This window comes from Halyomorpha halys, unplaced genomic scaffold (assembly GCF_000696795.3).
Source record: "Halyomorpha halys isolate HHAL.00 unplaced genomic scaffold, Hhal_1.1 Scaffold178.1, whole genome shotgun sequence".
Classification (NCBI taxonomy): domain Eukaryota; kingdom Metazoa; phylum Arthropoda; class Insecta; order Hemiptera; family Pentatomidae; genus Halyomorpha; species Halyomorpha halys.
The window spans coordinates 1535844-1551150 of NW_027105168.1; the positions used below are offsets into that span (position 1 = coordinate 1535844).

Genomic DNA, 15307 nt, shown 5'->3' on the forward strand with positions numbered 1-15307 from the left:
TTGGTTCCTTCAAATTAATATATGATCAGTTGAGAGGAAAAATGGTGTAAATCATTTTGTTTTCAACAAAATTAATTTTCATAAAAAAATGATTATATAATTATTTAATCAGTTACTTAATTAATTAACTGGTGACTGATGAGGTTTAACAGAAAAAGCTATAATTATTTCTTGAGAACCCTATAGAATTTATTTTAAGATTTTGAGTTGGGGTGCGGTAAGTAAATAACACAAATAAGTTGAGAGAAGTTATTTAATAGTGCCTACGTTTCGGCCAGAATTTCTAGCCTTCATCAGGGCTAAGAACAAAGAGCAAGATAACCAATGAAAAAAAAAGAGAAATTATTAATAGAATGATACAAGTAAATAATTACGCAGTAAGAAAATTAATAAAAATAAAATTTTTGATTAATGATGTAATTAGAATAACATAATCGAGGAAATAAATTTAAAAGTTTTGGTTCGTTTATCTTAAAACACCACGTGGCATTCAAAGTTGCATATAAACTACAGGTCAAATGAAATGAAAAATAGTTTATTATTCTGGGACTAGGGCCCTATAAAACAATTATAAGGCAATTTAAATTTTACAAAAGCATATATTGGCCAAAACAGTGTGGCCACGCTTAATTATAACTTATATTAAAATTAAAATAAATAATTTTAGATATAGAGAAAAATAAAATTAAAAAAAACTAACAAACATTTTTTTATAAATAATCTGTACTATTATAATATTGGATTAGATTGGTGAAGTAAAAGGTAGTTAAATAGACGGGTTTTGAACGTGGGAAGGGTTGGTACATGACGTGTAGTAGAGGGTATGCGGTTCCAGTAATATGCAGCTGGTGATATTTATTGTAATAAAGAAAATAATTAAAAAAAAAAATGATTTTGCTAACATTATTCAGTGAAACTTCTTCCTGGAATTCCATAGCTCTATTTAGTCACCGAGACTTTAAACAAATTAAATCTTTTGGAGATTCTTAGGATTTGTGGTTTTGATTATATGTACATCCCTATTTCATTTAGTGAATAAAACCAAAATTCACGAAAAAAAAGGACGAAAGGAATTGTCTCCAGTGTCATGATTGTATAAATCTCAGGGATAAACATAATTAAAAACCTAATATTTATTTATTCCGCTTCGCTGAAATAAGAAAAATTGGAAATAAACTTTAGCATACAATTGCTGACCAAGGCAAAAGAATATAATCAAAATACAGATAGTTCTAACTTGTAATGAAACTCCTTCCTTTGAAAAAAAAATGGAAAAATGAAAACTATGTATAATTACTCAAAATTGATGAGTCTGCCAAGTATAGGTAGGGGGAATAGAAAATGGCATCTATTTCAAAAAGATAAAAAAAATTTCATTCGGAGCTCTATATCTTTAAAACTACCAACAGCACTAGAAAACATAAGAGAACATCATTATGTCATGTTTCAAGAACATAATACGTACATATGTCTTTCATCACTCAAATTAAAGCTAGTTAAACTTGCTATACAAGAAGATGGCCACGGGACCTTCTAATTTAAATTAATGTTTGAAGTACCACCAATGGGTGGTTCCTTCTTAAGATTTTTAAGTGTATATGTACATACTACATATTTACCTATTGTATTATTTTGTAAAGTTGTAAATTACATTAAATAAATAATTTAAAAAAAACTTACTATAACGTAGTTTATAGTATTTAAATTCGCACTAGTGGTTTTCATGCTGGCTAAAATAAATTGGTTTATATTGTAGAAACATAGTCCAGGTGGTGGTCAATAAAAGTATCAAAATAGAAATAGAATACTGTTTATTGTCAACCAACGTTTCGCCCAACACTTTGCAGGGCTGATAATGAAGTTGATTTATTGAAATTTATTGTTATTTTTTCGGACAAAATTTATATTCGTATGGGAATATCATAAAAATTACTACTCCTACGAAGATTTGTCATGAACAGACGTCTGTGGGTGGTAACGTTTCCTTCATGAACTACTTTATAGTAAGTTAAAATACATTTATTTTGAGTGCGGGCAGCCAGTACAGTCTTATTGTTCCCGATATATATCTTTTCAAAAATCAAAATTTTTATCCAAATATCTAGAAATTAACATTTTTTGAATTAATTTTGTTGAATATCATTAAAACTACAACGCCTACATACATAAATATCTTAAATTACTTAACAGTAGATTAAACTAGCCTTAATTTGAGAGCTTAGACATCAATACGTCGAATGGTTTTTGAGATATAGATTTCTTAAAATAAATTCACTAAATACTGATTTGATGAAGTATAAGTGCTTAAAGAATGAGGAATAAACTGAGAAGTATAAGTGCTCAAAGAATGGGGAATAAACTGAGAAGTACAAGTGCTTAAAGAATGAGGAATAAACTGAGAAGTGTAAGTGCGTAAAGAATGAGGAATAAACTGAGAAGTATAAGTGCTTAAAGAATGGGGAATAAACTGAGAAGTACAAGTGCTTAAAGAATGAGGAATAAACTGAGAAGTGTAAGTGCGTAAAGAATGAGGAATAAACTGAGAAGTATAAGTGCTTAAAGAATAAGGAATAAACTGAGAAGTATAAGTGCTTAAAGAATAAGGAATAAACTGAGAAGTATAAGTGCTTAAAGAATAAGGAATAAACTGAGAAGTATAAGTGCTCAAAGAATGAGAAATAAACTGAGAAGTATAAGTGCTGAAAGAATGAGGAATAAACTGAGAAGTATAAGTGCTTATAGAATGAGGAATAAACTGAGAAGTATAAGTGTTTAAAGAATGAGGAATAAACTGAGAAGTATAAGTGCTTAAAGAATGAGGAATAAACTGAGAAGTATAAGTGCTGAAAGAATGAGGAATAAACTGAGAAGTATAAGTGCTCAAAGAATGAGGAATAAACTGAGAAGTATAAGTGCTCAAAGAATGAGGAATAAACTGAGAAGTATAAGTGCTCAAGGAATGAGGAATAAACTGAGAAGTATAAGTGCTCAAAGAATGAGGAATAAACTGAGAAGTATAAGTACTTAAAGAATAAACTGAGAAGTAAACTGGTTTTGAGTTAATCCAGAATCTCTGCCGCAAGCTTCCTGATGAAGACCTGAAACTCAGATCGAAACGTCGCCACGAATAAATATTTTTTTGTTTATTTGTGTTTTTTTGGTGACCGCGCCATCTTCTCCACTTATTAATCTACGGTCAGTTATCTACACTTCATTACTAATAATTGTATATCACAGTTTTTTTCTACATGGATGTGATCCAAAAACTCATGAGAACTGAATAGGGTTGAAATAGAGGTTTACTTTGGTTTTTCCAACACCTAACCGTTCTTTCTAGCAGTTTATCCGTCTATTTCTGTTTTTTATTTTATCTATTTAGTATTGTTAATTATATATTATGTATTTATAGGTTATAGTAACATGAATTTAAATTTTGTACATTAGATATTTTGTGGACAGTCCGATTCTTATATATTTCTATATTAATCATTTCATTTAATTTTCGCTTAAAATTGTTTTTCCCGATGTGACATACATTTGTTTACTTTTTGACAACGGGCGACAAAACTTTAATTTGGTTAAAAATATACAAACATACTTGTACGTTCATAACTATTTCTGGAGGAACAGTAACACTGGTGGCTTTTTTGTGGAAATTAACTTTTGTATAATTTACGTTCTTACAAAAATAAATTTTTGGGAAACTCCTAGAAGGTTTCCTTTAAAGGTAGCTAAAGGAAACCTCCGAGGAGCAAACCTCAAATGGCCAAGCATGCTTGTGGGTGCAGCTAACTACAGGATAGGAAGTAACAGTGGTGGGGGTTTACAGAATTGAAGAGATACTGGTTTATCTCAAAGAATTATCTCAGATAAGTGTTGACTTCTAGAGTGATCCTTACAAATCAAGAATCGATAAACATCTCAAAATATCACATCTTCAGGCAGCGAAGATAGAAGATGAAGAAACTTTTTATTATCCTGACAGCAGCGATTCTGAGTTCTGGGCCATTCATGTATTTTGATATAGTGAATCCAGCAAATGCTTTTATTTTTCATTTACCAATACCAAAACGTAAGTGTTTAGATACTATATAAAAATCTACGTACACACTTTAGTTTATAAAGTATTATTACGAATGATAATTATTAAAAAAAATTATCTCAAATTTTAAAAATTCCCAAAATGTCCAATAAATATCATTTTATAGTTTTAGAATTATAACTATTGGTAAAATCCCGGGAATGGGGACAGCTATTTCATCCCGATTTCTGATAACTTAATGAACAATACATATTATTAATAGTCAAAATTGATGAATCGTCAAACCATAGTTGGCAGCAATAAAAAAAGGCTGTTACGAAAAGTTACAAACAATAAATTTTTCATGCATAACCCAAAATCTTCAAAAATACCAAAAACCTAGCAGAGTGTCATTTAAAGTTGAGCAACTTTGCTAATATATGAACCCTAATATAATTGTTTATGTTCAATACATTTTTTCAGAAAGACAACACTATACAGAGATATTAACTAAAATTAATTTATGAAAAATATGTGATAAATTAATTTTTGATAATAATAATTAACCTAGATAAGAATTTTATTAATAAACTAAAGAGGAAATTTAACAAAAATACAGATATAATATACAGAGATATTAACTAAAATAAAGGTATTATATAATACAGAGGTATTATATAATAAACAGAGATATTAACTAAAATTAATTTATGAAAAATATGTGATAAATTAAATTTTGATAATAATAATTAACCTAGATAAGAATTTTATTAATAAACTAAAGAGGAAATTTAACAAAAATACAGATATAATAAATAATTTGATCGCTTCACCAGAGTGGAGGGAAGGTTACAATCATTGTTGTGATAAATTTTAACAAATAGGTGACTGTGACAAAGAATTTTAATTTTTTACATATGTATGTATAGTTGACCGTAAAAATTGATATATAAGAAGATGGTCAGGGTTGCGGTCAAAAGTGAAACAAAAATAAAACAAAAATAGTTTACAACTATTTAAAATAGTTGTAAACTATTTTTGTTTCACTTTTGACCGCAACCCTGACCATCTTCTTATATATTAATTTTAATTTTTATTTTAATGTGAAAATTGACTAATTAATATATGCTTATTAACAAAAAAGATATGTTTCCTAATGTTTTAATGTTTCATAGAGTAATTGTTGAATTGACCTGGGCAGAATGGCCTGCCTGCATGAAGTTGTGTTATTTTAAAATTATTTAGTTCTAAAATTGTATTAAGATAAGGTAAACTATAAATAATATTGTTAATTGTTGAGGATCATAGATGCAATAAAAGCTGTTTTGTAATAAATTGTCCCTGAGGATGGCCGAATTGGCCGAAACGTCGGACTTATAAAGAGAATAAAATGTTTTGAGACTAAAATGGATAACATTTAAATTTATTGATTTAAACAAAAATTTATTTATCATGGTAAATATCAACGACGTACCGGTGCCTATTAGTTCTGCGTTGAGAAGTAGTAATTTCCATGATATTCACCAAAATGTTGATTTCTCATACTTGGAAAAAAACAAAACAGAATTTATCCTTAACATATTTCCAAATACTTGATTTATTAAAACAGTATTAATGTTATTTTTTTCCGTCTATGTTTTATTGTTCTTTTATATTTTTAAAATTATTTGTCGTCATCATTTAAATGTTTCTTTTTAATTTTTTTTTATATGCCCTTCCAAGTAACTTGTAACTCACTCTTGACCTCTGCGTTGAGAAATAGTAATTTCCATGATATTCGCCAAAATGTTGATTTCTCATACTTGAAAAAATTTTTCATTTTAGAAAAAACTTTATCTCAGGAATTAATTAGATGTACAGCTATCAAATAGCACCCAAATCAAAACTAGTCGAATGTACTATAATGTGTGGTGACAATTATCTTTGTAGGAGCAGAAGTTCCAATATTTTAGTCAAAATAAATAATTCTAATAATAATTACTTTATTTATTGATAAGTATTATTACAATCTGCCACAAACTTGGGCAATGAGTAATATTCCTAGTTGAACTCATTCATACCAAAAATAAAAAGAGAAAAAAAAATTAAATATAATAAAAATAAATAAAATCTCTATACGATATAAACCGAAAAATAAATCAATAAAATGAACATAATCCAACAATATAAAATAAATTATATACAATAATTACAATCTGGACCTGAGGATGCCCGAGCCCAATCTATCCCCCAAGTATGAGTGGTAGGGCTGAGCTCTTCGAGATAACAACTAAGTCCTCTCACCGCTTCGCGGGTACCAAAATAAATTCATAAAATATTGGGTAAAAATTAAAAATAAGAAACCCGGAGATCATATCCACTGATTGATACACTGAGGCTAAAAAGTCTACTATCACTCCCAGCACCCTTACCACCAAAAATTAACGTCGCTAAAAAGCGTATTCACGGTTGCCTTTCCCTCTCTAATTCCCATAGCCATGAAATAGTACAAGAGCCCAAGAGGAGAAAAAAGGCAGTTATCTCACCCCAATTTTTGATTACTTTAATGAAAACTATGTATAATTAATAGTCAAAATTGATGAGTCTGCCAAGTATAGGTAGGGTGAATAAAAAATGGCGGCTGTTTCAAAGAGATAAAAAAAAAAAATTCTCTTTCGAAGCTCTATATCTTAAAAAGTAGGAACAACACAAGAAAACTTAAGAGAACGTTATTTAAAAAAAAGTAAATATGCTAAAATATGAGCCCTAATAGAGTTATTTACGTTAAATAGTTTTCGAGATATAGCCTTTTAAAATGCAACATTTCATAAAAATATTGTATGGGACGTACTAAAAGATCAGTAGTTAGTGAGTTTATTTTGAAAACTTTATATCTCAAAAACCATTTGATGTACAGATGTCTATTAGCACTCAAATTAAAGCTATTTTAATGAGCTATAAAGTAGTTTATGATGTTTATCTTCGTGGAAGTAATAGTTTACATGAAATTTGCTAAAATAAATTGTTAACATCATATGTGATTATCATATTAACTACTACCCTTACGAAGATAAGTGTCATAAACTACTTTATAGTAAGTTAAATTTCCTTTATTTTGAGTATTGGCAGACAGATGGCCGTCTTATGGATCTAGAGATATATTTCTTCAAAAAAATAATATTTTATACGAACTAGAAATTAAAATTGTGTGAGTTTATTTAGTCAAATATCATAAAAACTACTACTCCTACAAAGATAAACATAATTAACTATTTTGTCGTAAATTTAACTAGCTTAAATTTGAGCGCTGGCAGACATCTGTACGTCCAATGGTTTCTGAAATGAACTTTTTCATAAATCAAACTTATTGTCCGAAGAACTATAAATCAATTTATTTTAGCAAATATCATAAAAACTATTATTCCTACGAAGGTAAAGTTCATACACTTTTTTATAGTCCATTAAACTAGCTTTAATTTGAATGCTAATAGACATCTGTACGTCACATAGTTCCTGAGATATAAATTTTGCTTTTTAAAAAGCTATATCCCGAGAACTATTCGACGTAAATAGCTCTTTTATGGCTGATATTTCAGAAAATGTACTCTTCTTTAAATAATGTTCTCTTAGATTTTCTAGTGTCGTTGGTAGTTTTCAAGATATAGAGCTCCGAATGAAAAATTAGTCTTTTTTCAAGGTTTTTAAACAGCTGCCATTTTTTATTCCCCCTACCTATACTTGGCAGACTCATCAACTTTGACTAGTAATTATACCTAGTTTTCATTAAAGTAATCAAAAATTGGGGTGAGATAACTGCCTTTTTTTCCTCCTGGCTCTTGTACTAAAACTAACACAGACATTAAACAAATACTCTTAACTAATAACCTCCCCCCCATATCATTCATAAACTTATAAACAATTAAAAAAATCGTCTCACCACTCCATCTAGTTCTTCACAGCTCCTCTCTATTCTCTTATACAGATCATTACCATACATCCTCTCTCTTTCAGATAACTTCCAAAAATTCTTACGTTCCGCTATACAAAATCTTCGTATTGCTTTCCGATCTCATAACAAACAATCTAATATCTAATCGTACCTTGAAGACTCTATTCCTCTTAAATACTGATCACATGTCGTATACCTGACTTCATTCCATAATTTTTCTGTCACAAAACTATCAGAACATTCTTTATCTTTAAACCATTCCTTTGATTTTGGTAAAACTTCTATACTTGCCACAGTCCGAAATCATGGCAAAAGGCTTATCTCGGAAAGCTTTTATATCCAACTACAACCTTTTTTCCGTCCGTTTGAAAACTAACAAACAGAATTTATCCTTAACATATTTCCAAATACTTAATTTATTAAAACAGTAATTTTTTTCCCGTCCATGTTCTTTTATATTTTAAAAATTATTTGTCGTCATCATTTATATGTTTTTTAAAAAAATTTATATACCCATCCAAGTAACTTGTAACATATTCTTGACCTTCTGGTAGCTTGGCCATCCAACTCATAATGCCTCCCCACGCACAACTTTACTTGGCTTTTCCACCTCTTCCAAGCAGGCTTAAGTTTTATTCTCATTTCACACCCTTCTCGTTCTCTATTCTGTTTTTATATTCCCTTACCCACGTTATTAGTTATGTTCACCACATATTATTATTGTTATTTTCATACTAATTAATTTTTTTTTTTCATTTAACTTTATATTTCGTTTCATTATTATAGTATTTCACTTACATATTTCATTAATTACATATATTTTCTTTCTCTTTTTTTTCCATAACTTCAATTTAAATTATTATTATCAAAATTAAATTATTCATACAGTAAGACTGATGGTTGACCGTGTGTAATTATAGAAAATGAAGATGGTCTTGGTGCGAATAAAGAAAAACTCATATAATTTACAAACCAGTGTACACCTATTTATTTTCTATATTGTCTTTTCTTCATCAAATAATATTTACTCTATCTATTCTTTTAACTTCATTTCTTTTGTGTATTCTATCTGTGTATATTTACCACACGATTTTTTTTAAATATAATTTCTTTATATAAATTCTTAATATAATTTCTTTATATAAATTCTTAAAATAATTTATATAATAAATTCTTGATATAATTTCTTTAATTTAATTTTTTTAAATATAATTTCTCCCCCCCCCCCCCTTATTATGTCTATCATCATTTAATGGTTGTCTATTTTTAAGATTTTCCTTTTTTTTCTATACTGTTTACTTTAAAATTATTTTCAAATGTGACGTACTTTAACTGTCAATCTCCACTCTTCCTTGTACATGCTTTCAAACAGTTCACTTTTGCTCTGATTTCCAGTCTTTAAGGTATGTTGATTTTATTCATATTCCTCTTTTTACCATCTCTTAGTTTGTATTTTAATTTATATTTCTTCTTTTTATCGGTTGTTATTTCCGTTTCTATAAATTGTCTATAACCTTTTATTATTCGTATCTAGTTTTCACCTTTACATTGTACATCATTTTAATTTTTCATTTACTTTTCTCATTCATGTTTACATCATGTAAGTGTTTGTTTCTTTTTAAGCCCCGATGAAGCCCTACAACGTGGGACGAAACGTTGATTCAATATAAATAGTTTAATCACTTTTTCTTTGATCGCACCGGGACCATCTTCCTTTTCTAAAATATTTATATACATAATCAAGGAAATAAAAATATAAAGTTATATAGTGCCAAAAACATAACAAATAAATATAAATATTTTAGAAAAGGAAGATGGTCCTTCCTTTTCTAAAATATTTATATTTATTTGTTATGTTTTTGGCACTATATAACTTTATATTTTTATTTCCTTGATTATGTTATTATAATTACATATTTAATTACCTTTATTTCCCACTACTTTCATTACTTTATTTTAAATAATTTTCATTTATTACATATATTTACTACATACATTTTACTAACTTGACTTTCATTCTTATCATGTTTTTTTTTTTACTTTATCATTTATACTTTCCTCTTGCTTAATTTTAATATTAATTTCCTCATACAGCCTTTATCTTCTTATAAACTTTTAATTATCCATATCTGTGAACACTATTTATGCATCCATAATGATAACTATTTTCTAATCATTGTTTACATCCTTTTATTCGTTAGTTGCTATCTTGTTTTTGTTCTTAATCCTGATAAATAAGAAATTTTGGCCGGAACGTTGGTACTAATTAATAAGTTTCTATTTATTTGTTTTCTTTACTAAACCCACCTCACCTCCAACCATCTTCTCCTTATAATATTATCCACGGTAATATAAAAAAATATTTATCTAGAATTATTAAACGTAAAGGAGTCTATTTTAGCTCAAATGTTAGAAAACTTATTATAATTTAAATAATGTTTTATGATGTTTTTTGTGTTATACGAAATTTGTATAAAAAATGAATATTTTAAGTTTTTAGGGACGTGAATCTTAAATTCACCAATATTTACTTTTAAATGACATTTTATGTATTTATTGTATATTCTAGATCAAAATTGAACCATTTCCTAAGAGAAAATAACGCGTTTTTTTTTTAATTAGAAACTCAAAAATGAAATGTTTATTCCACAACAGCCGTCATATTTTATTCTTCTCAACAGTGATTGGGAGATTCATCAATTCTTACTCATAACTGTGTATAATTTTTAATTAGTTGGACAAAAATTTAACTTCTTTTTTTCTTCTCATGAATTTTTAGAACATTAAACAATATTTTGCCTCAACAAATGCCCTGAATTATATGAGATTGTGATAGAGAAAAATTCAAACATTTTTTCAATCTGTAATTATTATATTTTAAGAAAACTGAATTCTCAGAGAAAGAAGACTTTTACAATTTATTAAAAATTAAACAATAACCACTTGGGCAGTGTTCTATCCTCAGTATGAGTGAAGATAGAACAAATTTAAATTTTGTAAAATGCTTCTCTAGACGGACAATTAAGTTGTAGTGAGGATGGTTGGTTAGTGATAACAGCCGAGTTTATTATTATGATTATTACTTTAACTTAGATTTCAATTACTATTAATAATAATGTTACATATATAAATGTATAGTAAATACATATTTTGTTTTTCTTTTGCTTTTAGGGCAGTCAGGACAGGTACACTGCTCCGAAACAGAATGTTGTTATTTGCCTGAGTTCAGTTGTTGTAAGATAAAGATATATTGGTATTGTTGCGTCGGTCCTATAGAAGATATAAATGAAACGTGAGTATAAGTGCTTTAGGACTAGTTTCTTATTTTGGTTTGAAAACAATGCTTCAAAAAACCATAAAAAATAGTTAGAGGTGAGAGGAGGGAGAAAAAAAACGGTGTTTTTTTGTTTTGTTTTGTGTTTCATAATTTATTTATTGTTATTTAGGACGATATAAAAATATATTCAACAAGTAAATTTGCATGATACAAAAATGTGGAGGATCTACCCATTGGTAGAACTCCAATAACACTTCTAGAGGAGATCTTGAGGCCATCGTCTTTTTCGATGCCTATGAGGATTATTAGTAAGGGTTACTAGGTGGAAAGAGTTAATGAGCCAGTACAATCTGTACGGACATTGTGCACAAACTGGGGAAGGAGAATGTAGTAGCTAACTGATTGTCGCGGGCTGTTGTGGTAAATGCGATAGAAGTATACATACATGAACCATTCGGGAGGATGCGGCAGTTTCTGCGAGAATGGACACCGGGAGTGGAAAAAGAACGAGATATGCCAGAAGATACCTACCAAGAAGAATGGTCGAAAGGGAAGAACCAGCTAGATGAAAGAGAAACGGACATGGTAGAAATTGATGAGATTGTCAACGACAAGCGAAGACAGATTATATGGAAAACCAGGACATCCGGCCCGATAAAGGTTGAATATAACAAATATGGGAGAAGTGAGATTACATCCATCTGGTCACAACCGGGAGCTAGAGAGGATCAAATCTATGCTACGCTTCAAGACGCGTCCAAGCCCGGGAAGAATCGCCATCTGTACATCGGGAACACAGTAATTTGGGAGAAAGTTTAACGATTATGGCGATCAGAGCGAATCTGGGTGGACAGGTCGTTTGTCCGATGTAAGCTCATGGACGTTGCAAGACGCCGAGCGATAGAGGGAGGTGACGATCGCGTATCACCTAGGGAAAACGAATCATCGGGGGCTTGGTGACAGAAACTTTTCGGCGTTACGTAGAAGGTACTTTTGGCGAGGTATGAAAAGGCAATAGGGAACTGCAAGCTTTGTCTAAGCACCAAGACCGGACCCACCGAGAGCTAGGCAAGAGGAAACATCAACCGCTGGTACACCACCCAGCGACCTACAAGTAGACTCTTTCACTTGGGGAGGATACAGGTGGGTTACTGTTATAGATTTGTTTAGCTATGGCTGTGGCGTATCAAGTTCAGGACTGATCATTGGTGGCTGTACTGGTAGCGTTTAGGACTTGGTTTCAATTTGTGTTCCCGATCGCATTGCATCAGATGGAGGGAGGGGATTCAATAATGTCAGCATTAGGGCAGAGATGAAAGGCACTGGATGTGGTATTGTACCTCAACACGCCCGAACATCCCAAGAGCAGGGGAAGCATAGAGCGCCTGCACACTCGGCGACCATCTGAAGGTATATCAGATAGAGAAGGGCTTGGACCCAGAAATTGCATTCTGTAAAGCGATTGCAGCGTATAACCACCCTGTACTCTCAGTAACTGGATTTTCACAGTTTGAAATTCTTTCGGTCATCGTTAGCATCGACGGGACTAAAGGGCCACGACTGGGAACCAGGAGGACCTAATGAACAATAGAGCAGAGCTGAGGAAGTTAGAAACTGAGAACCGAAAGAGGGAATATTTACTCGTCCGCTACACTATGGGAGCTGTATAAATCGGAACTATAGTGTACTGTAAGCTAGAAGAGAGGTCTAATCCGGGGTAAGGTGTTGCAACGATACGAAGGGCCATTTAGGGTGATAGTAATTCAGGAGCACAATGTTGTTACTATTTTGGTTTTTTTTTGGTGTGGTTGTTGTTGTCTGGGTCTTTAGGGCGTTAAACCTTAAGGCCATCAACGCCCTTTTTTTTTGTGTGTTGTTATTCTTATATATAAGTTAGTTTTAGGACCTATTTGTTTATCTTATTTGTGGTCAATGTAATTTATAGGTGTTTTTGTTAAATCTTTTGTATCTGTAAACACAATTTTTCTATAATTTATATTACTATTGTGTAAAAGTTTCTATAATTTTTTTCTGTAAGTTACCTATAGAACCTCTTTTTATTTTATATGTGTTAATTGTAAAGTGTACTTACAATCCGATTAGGGACGGTTTTTATCAACTTTTTTTGTGTTCTTATAATTTGTTGAAGTTCTTATATACTTACATTTTATTTTTTTTATAGTTTACATATAAACATATAATTATTATAGAGGATTGTTCGTAAACTGGCGAAGGGGGGGGGGGAGGGGAGCGTGAGTTTCAGGCTGTCAGCTGTGAATGACATCCGAGTACCGATCAGCTGTTCAATCGTAGGAGTATATATTGGTGGACGGATCCCGCAAATAAACAATGTTGTAATAATGTAATAATAATAAAATGTGTAATAAACAATAGATATAAAAAAGTAATAAATATTGAAAATATATTTAAAAAAAAATTATAAATACAAATACATTATTTTTTAAAAATAACACTCTTTTTCTGATCTTCAATTTTTTCCCTTTCAGTGTGGCCATGCCAGCGGATTGTAATGATACATGAAAAAAAGACTAGAATCAAGTTATTACTCAAAGGAAGAAATATATTTTTTACTTTTTTCACATATTTTTACAAAGTGTACTGTTGGAAAACAGGCCCCAAAAGGGAAATTTGTAATACTAAAGTAATTTTAGTAACAAATAATACACTGAAGGATTTTCCAAGATTTCTTCCTTCAGAGCTAAAAGTGAACGAGAAATTAGGATCAGAAGAAAATTCCCTAATATTCATGTATTTTTTTTTGTACATTTATGGATGTATATACTTATTTTTGCAGGTATGTAAAAATATACCTGCAAAAATAAGTATATACATCCATAAATGACAAAAAAAAAAATTCGAACTAATAGAATCTAGGTACATTATTCTATATGTGAATTTTTTGTATTTTGAACAATATTATCCTGCTGTAAATATTCCATTACTTTAGTATTTTTTTGTTAATTTTGTTCAATACTTACTGTGTATGTGTTTTTTTCTTTAAATAATAGTAATTATTATTATTACGGTCGGTTTTTCTCGCTATTGCGAGTTGTGTATCTGAAGTGGGGGACCTAGAAGTTCAACCACCTTCATATGTTTCTTTTTTTCCTTTGTTTCAAATATTTAAAATTATTATTATTATTATCTTGAAACTTATAATTATAATTTTTCTACATATATATATATATTTTTTTTTGTTTACCACATTCAACATTCGTTTAGTAGTTTCCCATTAACCCTCAACTACGTAACTCCAATCTACTTCATTTGGAATACATCCAGTGAAAAATAAAATAAATTTTTTTTTTTTGGTCAAATGTGCCACTGTCTTAATAACTCTACCTTGCAGGGCAGATATAATACATCTTAGATCAGGGCAGAAGTGATGATAAGTTAAAATAAATCATAAAACTAATAAAATAAAAACAATGTAATAAATATTTTACAAGACAAAGTAGCTAATTTCAATTCATTAAAAACCTTTATGAACATTTCCAATACAATTTTACCAAACATCAAACGGTAAATATAAAAAAACACGATATATCATAGATATTTCTAAAAAAGCACATCTGAGCAACAAACAGTAATTGTATTTTCTTATCAAATAATAAAACCTTTACCACCACAAACCATGAAGGTTGGTTAAACAACAGTTGTGTAAGATGTGATTAGTTCAAGATCACGCTCAACGACCAGATATTTTCCCCAATCAAGGGTTCCTGAACCCACAGGTTTGACTCACGGCGGCAGTGACAGAATGAATAATTGATTGCCCCAGCCGGATTCGAATCCGAGCATTACCTTCCTCCTTGAATTACCCCACTCCCATATCATACGTACATAATCACAAGTAAACTTCCTTATGAAATGTTCTTTACAAGACATTAATTACAATTTTTTTTTAATTAAATGCTTTTCATGAAATATTTACTATATAGAAAATCTTATGGCTTATCTTCTGGAAAATCTGGGTTGCTATAAAACATTAATTCTAAGGGCTCGAATATAATACCCTCTTCAAACAAATCACCAATTTATATAATAATTTTTTATTTTA

The 15307-nt window shown here is 30.0% G+C and overlaps 1 long non-coding RNA gene across 1 annotated transcript; it reads left to right on the forward strand.

Annotated features, from left to right (window-relative positions):
• The first annotated feature begins 3881 nt into the window (after positions 1–3881).
• On the forward strand, positions 3882–14426 carry LOC136796150 (uncharacterized). Its single transcript, XR_010843859.1, has 3 exons — positions 3882–4072; positions 11121–11241; positions 13734–14426. It is a non-coding gene; the product is annotated as an uncharacterized lncRNA (long non-coding RNA).
• The last annotated feature ends 881 nt before the right edge of the window (positions 14427–15307 follow it).